A 13,226-nucleotide genomic window follows, 5' to 3' on the forward strand; every position below is an offset into this window, starting at 1 on the left:
ATACTCAAGTCCTACAGTATAGTTTGATTGAAACAAATAAAACATCAATAAACATCACACAAAATTAATTCTTATACTAAGCTTAAAACATTAGTTGGTCCACATCTTCCTCCAGATGTGTTGATCATCTCGTTGTCCCATGGACGTTCCATCTTCACCAGGGTGACTCTTTGCGTTGTTGTTGGCGTTTGCGTTTGGGGTTGCTGAGGGCTGGTTGGCGTAGTTTAAGTCGAGATGCTTGGACGGAGGTGTCACCGCACCCCAGATGGGACCTTGTTTGTGGAGTGAACCACAAGAACAACCTGTGAATGGAGACCTTAAGTATTTTTGTTAGTGACAACATGTATCATGTCGCCAGACTCATCTGCTTGTCTGGCCGGTCGTCCTTTTTTGATGAGACCTGTAAAATTTCATGTTAAACAGTAACAAGACAATATTTTATTCATTTGGAACAGAACCAGTTCTGTTCGATGAGGTCCACCATGACATCCTGTAAAAAGGAAAAAGTTAAGTATGGGGTGGACAGGGCAAACTTGCTTGCTCTCTGCCTTCCCAAAGTTATACGCTGCACAGGTGTGGCATTGTTTCTTTTTGTCACAACAATAAACCCAGACCAGGATAGTTAGTCAAAATCATCCATGGCCGTTATTTTATTGGCCATATTTTCTTCCCTGTGGGGTCATATTTTACCATGGCCATATTTTAACCTGTGGGCATAATTTACCCTGTGGGGTCATAATTTAACCTTTGCGCATAATTTACCCTGTGGGCATAATTTACCCTTTGCGCATAATTTACCCTGTGGGCCCACTTTATAAATTTAGATACAGCTGTTTTGATTGACAATTTATTTGTCTCTGTGTTTCTCAGAACACCATCTTTCACACACTTTCATACACTTTCATACACCCCTCTCTGGCCAGAGAATTATACCTTTTTGTCTGCTTTAGCAGTTTATGAACTGAATGGGGAACATATATTTATTAGGAGTGGAATACCATTAAATCTGAACGGTAACAACTTTTCCGGCGAAGCTACTGAACGTAGACACACTGTGCATTCCCCTTGCGACAGTGTCTAAACGTTAGGATATTTATTCTCAATTGTCCGATGCAGTCGCCATGTGTTTAAGTTTAACACAGTGAACGTAAACCTTTTCAAAATCAAATAGATTAAAACACTTTAAAATAATAATCGTACAGATTTGCAGTTGCAGTTGAGAGAATCCATTTTAATTTCCCAAATGCAATTTGTCATTCTTTGCACAATTTCAATTTTTCAAACTTTTTGTTGTTGCTCACAAGCTATTTAAAAGAAGATTTGGAAATCTTCACAAAATTTTAGATCAATGGACAAAAAGAAAATAACATTTCCATCTCGTACCCCTGGTGATGACAGCATGTGATTTCAAAAGTCTATAATTAGAAAACATTGTTTCTATTGAATCTAGAGATTACCTTTAAATGAAATGGAGTGACCAATTGTTGCTAGTCATAATTTCTCTTTAGACGCCTTGTGGCCTATATTATATTTTTCTTTTCCATAGAATTCTGCATAGTCAATAACCTATTAATGCTTTTACATAAACCTCACTGCCATGTCCAGATTGGTGAGTCATGCTCTCACTTCTGCTATTGAACTTCTTGCAGTAGGGCTTGTTAATGTTACCTATTGAAAGCAGATTCAAAGAGTTAGTTGAAGAAATATGAAGAATATGAAGAATTGCTGAAACCAGTGGATAATCAAAAAACAATCAAGTTAAATAATAATCAAATTTGAAGCAGTCTCTGTAGTGATCATTGAAAGCGAAGCACCTAGCCCACACGGAAGATACATTGGATTGTCTCTCCGTATGGATTGTCATTCAGTTGAACTGTCCATTCTGACCCCCCTCAGAAGTGTCAACTTCCTCTTTCAGGAGGGGAGCTGCAGGCCCCACTTCCTCTTTTATTTTTCTGCAGTCATCCCATTTTTCAAGGCAGCTGTCTGAAATCTTGAACACTCAGAGAACCGCAAAAATAAAATTAAACAGCTTAATTTACAAAAGTCTCTTCTGGTTTACAACACAGCAATTCTTCAATTTATTAAAAAGCTTAGTCCTTCATTGCGGAAAAAAGCAAGCACTTCTTCTTTGCAAAGACGCAGGAAAAAGCAGGAAAACTTCTCTAATTATAACACAGTGTATAATGTAAATTAAAAGAATTCTTTGTCTTTTCTTTTTTACAAGAAACCAAAATAAAATGACTCTTAGATGTCAGTTATGTGCTTGTTCAAATCACAATTTCTATTTAAAGTTGGTCACCCAATCTCATTCTCATACTATGCACAATGCACAAAAATTATCTCAGTTAAACATAAACCATTGACTCTCAGGTTCTCCGCAATGGATCAGTTTTTTCACACTGTCACCCACAAGGGATAACGGGATACAAATTCTAGACACCTTCATATAGAAAGTATAATATTTAGACACGTGCATTTAATATCTTACTATTTTTTTTCATTACTTCAAGAGCAAAAGCAGTGAATTGCTTAAATTCTATTGCTCAGTTTTATATATCTCATCTACTTCAAAAGTCATCTACTAAATCAAAGTCTAACTCATAAAAGTTTCTTCATTACTCAAAATTTCCTAATTATCACAGAATGGTTCTTCCTATTATTATGATTTATAATTTTAACAATTTCTTCATTTTTTAATTGATTTCAAAATGTAAAAAATCATAAATCTCAGGATAACAATATTCTATTTATCTTGTTTCCACATGGAATCTTTCTTTAGCTTTATCTTTCTTTATTAACCTTTATTTAATTCAATCAAAATCAAAGTCTTTTTTCAAACAAAAAGCAAGTTTCATTACTACAGCATCTCAGGGTATTTTCCCCTCCTGGATCTGGTTTCCAGTATGACAAGTTGCTATTTGCAGAACAAAGTTTCATTGACAGCTTTCTGGGCGCACTCTCAAAAACAACAAATAAAATACTCAACATATACTAATTTGGTTGACTTTAACCATAATCATTCATTGCCCTTAATAGACAAGGTAAAAACATATCTTTTTTAATCACTTAAATCTTTTAGATGTGATTACCAGTTTTCTTCAAAAATTCACTTAACAGAAAAGCCAAAATTTTATTAAACCTTTTAATTAATTTAGAAGCATTTCAAAGGAAAAGTGCTGAGGTCTGTTTGTCCTACCTTAATACTTTAGGTCCTTTTAGCCCGACTGGAATGGTTCCGTCTGTCGAAGAGGGTTCTGCAGTCTGGCAGAATGAAGACAACGTGGTTCCTCGCTCCCATCCGCCCGACAGAGGGACCATTCCGAGGACTCCTGGATTTCTGGCTCGCCAAAATGTCATGGAATATTTTCCCTAAACCTAACTACCTGGGGCGTCTGCACTCGACACCCAACTGATCTTAATATCTGTGGCATCTCCAATCGACACCAATACCTTAAACTCTCTGGCTCTTGCGTCTTCAGTCGACAACTGGCCGAGTTTCTAACTAACTTGTTTCCCTAAACTAGCTTCCTGCGCAGGAATAAATCGACAAACAGATCTGCAAATGTCCTTTAAATGCTTTAATCACGGCCAGGAGATCTTCCCGAGCAGTTCTCAGGGAATCTCTCCCAAGAAGCAAGGCCGGAGGATCTCAGACAAATTCCATTGAGAATCCCACCGTAAAACACATATACAACAGTTCCCCTTCAGGGACTACCGCTGCGTGTAATCGCAGTGGGAACGCCTCCAGCGTAGTGCGTCTGAAGCATGAATGAAATCAGTCAATGGAGAGAATGAGCGTCACGGCGAGTGACGTCATCGACCAGGAAGCTATAAAGCACCCCAGAATCACAAGCACGCCAGCTTCTGTTACTTCAGCTGCGCTCTGTGTGTGTTTGAACTGTCTATTTAGTGTTTGTCTGTCCCTGGCAGGAGTTTTTCACTATATATATATCCCTATATATTAAAAAACCAAAAATGAGCCAAACCGAGCCTCAATATAGGAAGTGCGTTCCCCCCTGTACTAGATACATCACAGGTGGGGATTCGCATCAACTATGTGTGGCTTGTTTGGGAGTGCAACATGCCCAGTCAGCTCTCGAGGGGGCTGATTGTGAGCATTGTGAGCGTCTTCCTATGAGGACCTTGCGCTCTCGCAGATCGCTCTTCGAGGAGGGCGGTTCGCTGCGCTCTCCCCGCGGCTCGGGTCCCGCTTCTGTTGAGGCAGAACGGAGACGCATGTCGTGGGGATCGCAAATGGATCTCACCGGGGGGTGTGAGACGGGCCCCGCCCTATCTCAGCCTTCACCGGAGAGATCCAGTGCCTCTATCCCGGCTGTGGAAGCGCGGTCCTCCACTACTTCTCCCCGGGTTGAGGCACAATTTGCTCCGGAGCTTCAGCTATCCAGTTCTGAGGAGCTGGATGTTGAAAGCTTCGGATCAGGGGAGGCTGGAGACTCGTCATTTCAGTCTCCGCCCGAGGATGAGCTTGTTAATGTGCTTTCCCGGGCTGTTGAGAAGCTCAGCATTGAGTGGCCATCTGATAGGCAGGAGTCTCATATTAAAAGCAAACTTGATGATAGATTTTTGCCCTCGCGCACTCAGCCCTCTCGCCGGTGTTTGCCTTTTTTCCCTGATCTTCACACCGAGGTGACGAAGACCTGGGTTAAACCAATGTCAGCGAGAATTTACACACACACTTCCAATGTTTATTCAAATATTATGGGAGCTAAATCTAGTGGTTATGTGACGATGCCGAGGGCGGAAGAGACGCTCGCGAGCTATCTCTCTCCCGAATCGGCATCGTCGCTGAAAGCACCGGCTCTCCCCACCAGACCTTTAAAAAATACATCAGCGTTGGTGGGGAAGGCTTATTTGGCGGCGGGGCAGGCAGCAGCATGCTTGCATACGATGGCTATTATGCAAGCTTATCAGGCTGACCTGCTTAAGGAAGCTAGCGAGCAGGGGGAAATTTCTGTTGAGACGATCAATGAGCTCAGACAGACATCTGATTTCGCTCTTCGAGCCACCAGGCAGACGGCCAGATCAATCGGTCGCTCAATGGCAGCCCTGGTGGCCACGGAGAGGCATTTGTGGTTAAATCAAAGCAAAATGCAAGAAAGAGAGAAATCTGTTCTGTTAGATGCCCCCGTATCCCCTGTGGGTTTATTTGGTGATGCTTTACATTCTGTTACTGAGAGGTTCCAGGAAGAAAAAAGACAATCAGCAGCATTTCAGAAATTTATTCCCCTCAAAGTGAAAATTCCTGGGGCTGCTGGGCGAGGGCAGCCTCAGCCGTCGAGTAGTTCTTTTAGGAGAGTGCAACAAAAACAGAGTGTTGCGTCTCGTGCCCCCCCGCAAAGTCAGGGGGACGAGGCGGGGCGCTCTCGGACGCGGTCTTCGCGGGGCAGGGCTGATCTGAGGACAGTCATTGTCGCCAAGAAGGCCGCGTCGAAAAGATCCTGACGCGATCAACGCCAGGACTCTGAGGGTGGTCCCCATCGTGAAAGACTTGAGTACACCTCACAAGACCACGGTGCCCTGTCTTTCCCGGTGTCCTCAGGGGTCTGTGCTACTAACCCTGCCTATACAGGACGTAGAGAGACTCGGCGGGCGATTTCCCGAGGGACGCTCGCCTCCTCCGAGGAGGGCTGCGGAGTGTTCAGACCAGCTATCCCCTGCCGGTGCGCCGCTACAGGGCGCTGTGTCTGTCACTCAGGATATTCAACCAGAGGCCAGCCTCGAGAGGCTGGTACCCTTAGTAGAGTTTCTGGCGGAATGGGAAATTCTTCCCAATGTATCTCAGTGGGTCCTGCGTACAATAGAAAACGGGTACGCTATTCAGTTCAGAACGCGTCCACCTCGGTTCAGAGGGGTTCTACCCACGGTGGTGGGCCCCGAGCAGGCTCTGGTATTGGAACAGGAGGTAAAAACTCTGCTGCTAAAAGGAGCTATAGAGCGGGTTCCTCCCCCCAGCAGGGAGTTAGGATATTACAGCCGGTACTTTATCGTTCCAAAGAAAGACGGGGGGTTGCGTCCCATTTTAGATCTGCGTCTCTTAAATCGCACTGTAGGGAAGCTCAAATTCAAGATGCTCACTCTCAAACAGATCGTGTCACAAATCAGATCCGAGGACTGGTTTGTCACGATAGATCTAAAAGACGCTTACTTCCATGTATCTATCCTCCCTCAACACAGGAAGTTCCTGAGGTTCGCTTTCGGGGGCGAAGCGTACCAATATCGGGTTCTTCCGTTCGGCCTAGCATTGTCACCCCGAACGTTCACGAAGTGTATGGATGCAGCTATAACCCCTCTAAGGCTGCAGGGCATCCACATTCTGAACTATATCGACGATTGGTTAATTCTAGCTCAATCGGAACAACAGGCAGTTCGGCATCGAGATGTCGTTCTTGCTCACATCAAGAGATTGGGGTTGAGGCTAAACGCCAAGAAGAGTGTGCTTTCTCCATTACAGAGAACCACTTTTCTCGGTGTAGTATGGGATTCGACGACGATGCAGGCACAATTGTCACCTGCTCGTATTGCTTCGATTCTCGCCGCAGTAGATCAGGTCAAGCTAGGCCAGTCATTCACTGTGAAACAGTTCCAGAAACTGTTAGGTCTCATGGCAGCTGCGTCCAACGTGATACCTTTTGGCCTCTTGCACATGAGACCGTTACAGTGGTGGCTCAGAACCAAGGGATTCTCCCCGAGGGGAAATCCGTTCCGCACGATCATGAGTTCGCGACGGTGTCATCACGCCCTGATCATGTGGAAAGATCCTTGGTTTCTGTCCCAAGGTCCTGTGTTGGGAGCTCTTTGTCGTCGCGTAATGCTAACGATGGATGCCTCTCTCACAGGCTGGGGGGCGATCATGAGTGGTCGCCCAGCTCAGGGTCTGTGGCAGGACCATCATTGTCTATGGCACATAAATTGCCTAGAGATGTTGGCAGTGTTTCTGGCTCTGAAACACTTCCTCCCAGACCTAAGGGGCCACCATGTTCTTGTCCGAACAGACAACACATCGGTGGTCTCTTATATCAACCATCAGGGGGGTCTGCGTTCTCGCCCGCTTTACAAACTGGCACGTCAGATCCTTCTATGGTCCCAAGGGAAAATTCTTTCGCTGAGAGCTATTTATCTCCCGGGGTATTTAAATCAGGGGGCAGACTTCCTGTCGAGGCAGGGGCCGAGGCCCGGGGAATGGAGACTTCACCCCGAGGTGGTGGAGCTCCTATGGGAACATTTCGGTCGTGCCGAGGTCAGCCTTTTTGCTTCCCGAGAGACATCACACTGTCCACTGTGGTTCTCTCTCAGCCATCCAGCCCCATTGGGGTTGGACGCTATGGTACAGCCGTGGCCGAGGTCACGTCTGTATGCATTTCCCCCGATCGCTCTGCTCCCGGGAGTTCTGGAGAGGGTTCGCCGGGACGGGCTCAGTCTTCTGCTAATAGCCCCGTTCTGGCCGGCCCGGGTATGGTTTGCGGACCTAGTGTCCCTCCTCGATGGCTCTCCCCTGGAGATTCCAGTCAGGAGGGACCTACTCTCTCAGGCGAGTGGGTCGATCCTTCACCCCCGCCCAGAGCTATGGAGACTATGGGCTTGGCCTCTGAGGGGGCTCAGCTCATAGAATCCGGTCTCTCGACTGAGGTCGTTGAGACCATTCTCCAATCCAGAGCTCCCGCTACGAGGAAGCTATATGCCGCGAGGTGGAAACTTTTCACCTCTTGGTGTGGAGAGCGCCAACAGGACCCAGTTAACTGCCCGGTTGGTACAGTGCTGGAGTTCCTGCAGGACCGTCTCTCCACGGGGTTATCCCACTCCACACTGAAGGTGTACGTGGCGGCCCTGGCTGCTTACCACGCTCCTTCGAGTGGAGTTTCTCTTGGAAGACACCCACTTATATCTCGCTTCCTTCGTGGCACCTTGAGGCTGAGGCCAGCAGTACGCACGAGGGTACCATCCTGGGACCTGGCCATTGTTCTAGAAGGTCTCTCCCTAGCTCCTTTCGAGCCCATTGAGGAAGTTTCGGAAAAGTTTCTTACTCTTAAGACTATCCTTCTTCTCGCTATCTCATCTCTAAAAAGAATAGGAGATATTCAGGCACTTTCGGTGGCTCCCTCGTGCATGGAATTTGCTCCTGGTATGGCTAAGGCCTTTCTCCATCCGAGACCAGGGTATGTCCCTAAGGTACCAACTACTTCTGTTAGTCCTATAGTACTGCAGGCTTTCTGTCCTCTGCCTTTTTTGACGTCAGACCAGGAGAAACTTAATTTGCTGTGCCCCGTTAGGGCTTTAGATGCTTATGTCCACAGAGCTGCCCTGTGGAGGAAATTGGAACAATTGTTCGTCTGTTTCGGGTCACCTAACAAGGGGTGTCCTGCATCTAAGCAAAGGATGAGCAAGTGGGTGGTCGAGGCCATCTCACTTGCTTATGTTTCGGCCGGTCAGCCTTCGCCGTTGGCTGTACGGGCCCATTCTACTAGGAGCATGGCCGCCTCTAAAGCTCTTCTTTCAGGGGCTTCTCTTCAAGACGTTTGTGATGCGGCAGGCTGGTCTTCACCGCACACTTTTATCAGATATTATTCTCTTGATTTTAGCTCCACTCCCGGGGCTCAGGTTCTCTCGTCGGCTTGTGTCTCCTAAATCACACATGACGGGGACTTGTTCGTATGGGGACGTGGGTATTGCGTTCCCACTGCGATTACACGCAGCGGTAGTCCCTGAAGGGGAACGTCCCGGGTTACGTATGTAACCCTAGTTCCCCGAAGGGACGGACGCTGCGTGTCCTGCCATACTCCCGGCCCCCCTTGGTTCGCTTGCTTCAGTAACATCAGAAGCTGGCGTGCTTGTGATTCTGGGGTGCTTTATAGCTTCCTGGTCGATGACGTCACTCGCCGTGACGCTCATTCTCTCCATTGACTGATTTCATTCATGCTTCAGACGCACTACGCTGGAGGCGTTCCCACTGCGATTACACGCAGCGTCCGTCCCTTCGGGGAACTAGGGTTACATACGTAACCCGGGACGTTTTTATAGTATAGAGGTATGACATAATGTCAGGCTGCATTACATAATTTCCCCACTATTTGATTGGTTCTTCATATGCAAACCCCTATGTTACTAGGTAAAGCAAACTCTGATCTTGCGATGACTTCATCTGTAATCACAAGATTCTAACAGACTGTCTAGTTTCATTTCCCAAAACTGTGTTATTTTTACATACATACGCACACGGTCAAAGACACAAGTTTTCCATTGGTTTCATACAGTACATCCTGTTCCATTGTTAGATGTTAAATAAGGTTAGATGTTAGAAACATGGTTAGTTTAATATACAGTTTAAAATTTCCACGACAGTTGCTTCCGCCTTTTATACCCGCGCTGGTAGGCGGGCTGCGGAATGCAAATCCTGCATGGCAATTTTCATTGGCTCGTTTTAATTCACTCGTAGGCAATTGGTCTCCCTAGCGTGATCCCAATTCGTCAGGGGAGTTCCCAGGACGAAAGGGAACAGGGGAATTCTCCAGCACGCTCCCAGTCGGGTGAGGCCGGCCGTGATCACTCTGAAACCGTTCCCTTTCTATCTCAAACACCAGTTCCCTTAGCGTAAGCCTTTTTGCCTCACTCTCCTCCCGTTTAATTTCCAATTCTACCTCTTTCATTCTTAACATTAACAGCGGGTCCGAATGGGGCACCAACAAAGTACTACTGGGTGGCACGAATACTGGATATCTAGACGGTACGGGCGAGAGTGGCGCAGACACGGGTTTCTCGTCGACCTCCTTCGGCGTAGAAGCTTTTGTCTCTATACCACTCATTCCCGACTCATCAGGCAATATCCACAGCATGATCAATTCCTAGTGCAATACTTTTTTTACTTCTTTCTTATGGCGCTTTTCCATTACCAGTACCAGCTCGACTCGGCTCGGCTCGCTTTTCGCTCCGTTTTCCATTGCAGATAGTACCTCCACAATAGTACCTGGCCGTCATAGCGACGCCGCAGGAAACTGCCGTGACTTAATCATCTACGCAACACACACCCGCTACCCACACACACATGACAATGGAGGAAATCGAGTGTATGCTGTTTTTGGATGTTTTTGTTTTTGTTTTTGTTGTTTTTTATTCAGGATACTCCGTCTGGCGGAGTTCTCTGACCAATCAGCAGTCTGCCGTGTTTTCACGTCACATTTTAGTATCGCCTCAGCTCGCCTCAGCTCGCTTAGAACCTCGCCGGAGGTGATACGAAAAAAAGTACCTGGAAGCAGGTACAGGTACAACTTTTACACAGTGGAAAACCAAACAAAGGCGAGTCGAGGCGAGGCGAGCCGAGCCGAGGCGAGCTGGTACTGTGTAGTGGAAAAGCGTCATAAGAAGCACTATGCGGTACCACAATTAAAAAAAATATCTGATATTGATATCCTATCAAAGAAAAACCGTTTACAGAAAACTTTACAAAAGAAATGAGAAAAGAACAACAAACCAGGAAGGGTAAGGTGAGAGGAAAATAAAGAACACAGTAGGTCTATTTATAAAAGTCAGAGTTAATTCTCTTTCCAACAACAGTTTCAACGACAGCGCTATGAACAACATTCCTCTCTTCTTAATCCACGTCTCATCCTCTTTTTAAAAGACGCGCAGTCCCATCTTGACCAACCATGGGGCACATTACCGACACGTTCAATTATAATTACTGATATAATTGATATAATTATCAATTACTATATTATAATATAATATAATGGTAAACGTAGTGTAGAAATAAAATTGCAAAAACTACATGATATAAGGCATGAACATTTTCTCATATACACAAATTTACAGATGTAACATGAGGAACAATTTATAAGCTTTAAAGGGATAGTTCACCCAAAAATGAAAATTCTGTCAGTAATTACTCACCCTCATGTTGTTCCAACCCCGTAAGACCTTCGTTCATCTTCGGAACTCAAATTAAGATATTTTTGATTAAATCTGAGAGTTGTCTCACTCCTCCATAGGCTTCTAAGGGACTGAAACTTGAAAAGAAAATGTATTAAAGACATCGTTAATATAGTCCAAGTGACTCCAGTGGCTCAATCTTAAGTTTATAAAGCGACGAGAATACTTTTTGTGCGCAAAAACAAACAACTTTATTCCACTTTTCATTTCCTTCTCTCTGGGCCTCGGGTCTTTTCGCGTAGTGTTTAAGTGTAGCGCGTCTGTGTTGCACGTCACCACGTATCACACATGACCAGCGTCGGCCAATAAAATCGAAAATGTATTCCCAAAATCGTGCAGCCCTATAGTTTCTCTTGATATCAGCATGTTCACAGGTGTTTATTTTTATTTTTTTATACAGGGACCAGATGCCCCACTGATGAGTCCTGCTGACTTCAACATTCACATGAGTCTCTGTACATGAACATGGTAAATTAAAAATCAAACACCTTGGAAATGACAGGTATGTACTATGTTTCATGAATGGCACAAAGGTGTGTGACTGTTCAAGTCTCTGTCTTTAGATCAGTGTGTACAATAATGTGGGTTTTTTTGTCCTCTGTGTATTTTTGGATTATGTTATGTTGTAAATAAATCCAAACAATCAAAAAGCCATTCTTTTTTTAAATCTCCTCATTCTTTGTGCAAGGTTGCTCAGAATGATAGGGCCTGATAGCACCTGATAGGGCCATTATGGGATGGGTCTTTGTCTTTCTGGTGTGAAAGACATTAATATTCATGATAAAGCTCGCATAAAACTTTCTTACACAAAACATGTGTACACGATATATTGTTTTATCTGAATGAGTTGTCAGGATGATTTTCACATAGGTTTGGAGCAAATATTCTAGGCTATACGTGATACAATTTTCAAAAGATCTTGTGAAGAAATAATCAGTATGGGTTTCATAACCTTATTTCAGTGACAATATTTTTTTGTTTTTTCACAAACCACGCATAAACGTCATTATCTCAAACTACAAACTATTACATACACGCTGCTGACATATTATTGTAGCAGAGTTTGTGCTGAATACAGTGTAATCAGACTTTAGCCATGAAAATGTGACAAGTAACAGAAATAAGTACCAATGTCAGAGCATGTCAGAACACCTCCAGGGCCCAGAAAACACCTCAGACCCCAGAGGGTTAACCGCTAGAACGCTAAAAGTTACAGTGTACCTATAAATGCGTGTACCCTATTGATTGTACACTTTTGTTTTAAAGGCAGTGGTTATGTCTATTCTTTAAAAAAAACTGGGGTGCTTTTCCCAAAAGCATCGTTAGCCAACTATGTTCGTAAGTTCTGTCGTTATCAGCATAGTTCATCGAATCAGTGTTTCCCGAAACCTTCGTTCTAACGAACATTCGCAAACAGCATCGCAAAGTTGTGTAGTTGGAATGACAGCTCTCGACCTGTGGTTAGAAGCATAGTTTCTAGTTTGCATGACATGTGGACTTAATAAATCCTTATCTTGAGCAAAATAAGCAAGCTGACATTCAGTACAACCTGTGTCTTTTATTTAGAATACATACAAATATCATTTACGTCTTTTAGTTTGTCAAGAGATTTAAAGCACCGTTTTTGAAGAGTGCGCATGTGCGAACATGCTCTACTATGTAAGAAGAAGCCTATGATTGAATCTGGAAATAAAGCAAAATAACTGAGAAAAATGAGAAATAGTCCTCAGATGTCATGTCTGTAATTTATAGCAAAACATCTAGCATTAATTCGATCTCAAACAGATTCATTAAAGGACAAGTTCGGTATTTTACACTTAAAGCCCTGTTTACAGATTGTTTCTGATGAAATAGAACGGTTAAGATTAAAATTTGGACACATGCTGCTGTCCCGAGAATTTTAGGTTTATTTCGCTTTCCCCCCCACCTACACAATGGCAGCCTATGGGCACTGGAACAATCCTTCATAAAACGCATTAAACTTTCGTTTACAAAGACGTGAAACTCACCGAGTGGTCAGGGGTGTTCACTGATATGCTCACACAAAAATCGCTGCTAAAGATGCTTTCCAACAGGTTTTATCATAGTTTTTGTCCAACTCCATTGACTTGTATTGGACGAGCTGTGTGAGGTACGGTATTACTCCGCCGCTTCTTCTTCTGCTTCTTCTTCTGTGTATTCAATTCAATGCCAGTGGTTTGCTTGCAATTGGCAAAGGTGCATTATCGCCACCAACTTGGCTGGAGTGTCTATTATTCAAGCTCTCAACGGAAGAATCTACG

Source organism: Rutilus rutilus (assembly GCF_951802725.1).
Source record: "Rutilus rutilus genome assembly, chromosome: 5".
In the NCBI taxonomy this organism is placed as follows: Eukaryota; Metazoa; Chordata; class Actinopteri; order Cypriniformes; family Leuciscidae; genus Rutilus; species Rutilus rutilus.